At 50.7% G+C, this 1204-nt stretch overlaps 1 protein-coding gene across 1 annotated transcript in view; it reads right to left on the reverse strand.

The window, feature by feature from the left end:
• The window catches only part of RXFP2 (relaxin family peptide receptor 2), a gene marked incomplete at its 5' end in the record, with an annotated part of 69388 nt that overhangs the window by 67185 nt on the left and 999 nt on the right, over positions 1-1204 (reverse strand). The gene's annotated exons all lie outside the window — the stretch shown is intronic.

Below are 1204 nucleotides of genomic sequence, written 5' to 3' on the forward strand. Positions count from 1 at the left end.
AGGACAGAGTGGAACTGCTCCACAGGGTCTCCAAGGCTGTCAATCTTTACAGAAGCTGACTGCCTCATTGTTATCCTGCAGAGCCACTGGTGAGTTCAAACTGCTAACCTTTTGGTTAGCAGCTGAGCACTTTAACTGCTGCGACCCCAAAGGTAGGTGAGATTATCTCTAACGTAACCTAACCCGTTGCCACCCAGTCAGCTCTGACTCATGGTGACCCCTCGTGGGTCAGAATACGACTGTGCTCCATGGGGTTTTCAGTGGCTCCTGTTTGGGAAGGAGATCACCAGGCCTTTCTTCAGAGGCACCTCTGGGTGGTCAACCTTTCAGCTGCAGGTGAGACATTAACCGTTTGTACCACCCAGAGACCCCCAGACCATCCCCACAGTCCCGGTATCCAGAGCTCAAATGGTCTGGACCCTTCCTGCTGAGGCCTCACTTTGCCCTCTCCTCACACCCCCGTCCACTGTGCTTAAGCCTCTCTGGCTCTTCTCTCAAACACACCGTCTTGCTTCTGTCAGCCTTGAGGCTTTGGCGCTGGCTGGTTCCTTCTCCTGGAACGTTGTTCCTCCAACATACGTCACAGGTGTTCTCTTCTCTTCATTTCATTCTCAGTTCAAATGTCAGCATCCTGGAGAGGTTTGCTGTATCTTTAAAGCAGCCCCTTCCTACCCCATAATCTTGTTTCTGTTTTATTGTGCTTCATGCTCTCATCTTGTCTGAAATTATTTGTCTACCAGTTCCTGTCCCCCTTGCTTGCACCATTCATGTGAACTCCACAAGGAAAGAACTCTGTCTCTTTAGCCTGTCTGGGTCCGGTGAGGTGAAGAACAGCTAGCACATAGTACACACTCAATTATTGTCTCCTGATGAGTTAGTTCTTTACGTGCGTCCATTTGCACATTATGGACTTTCCTGCAGGTTAGTCAAATCACCAGCCATTAGGACGTAGGGAAAGAGTCCTGGCTTGTAAGCAAATAGTTGACAGTTCAAACCCACTCAGCTGCTCCAAGGAAGAAAGACCTGGCAATCTGCTTCTGTAAGATGACAGCCTAGGAACCCCCGGGGCAGTTCCACTCTGTCCTCTAGGGGCGCTGTGGGTCAGAATCAACTCCACGGCAGTGGGTGTGGTTTGGGCTTTGCTTCTGTGAAGACTGACAGCCTTGGAGACCCTGTGGTGCAGTTCCACTCTGTCCTCTAGGGG

This window comes from Orycteropus afer, unplaced genomic scaffold (genome assembly GCF_000298275.1).
Source record: "Orycteropus afer afer isolate SDZICR_OR568_19922 unplaced genomic scaffold, OryAfe1.0 scaffold00558, whole genome shotgun sequence".
Taxonomy (NCBI): domain Eukaryota; kingdom Metazoa; phylum Chordata; class Mammalia; order Tubulidentata; family Orycteropodidae; genus Orycteropus; species Orycteropus afer.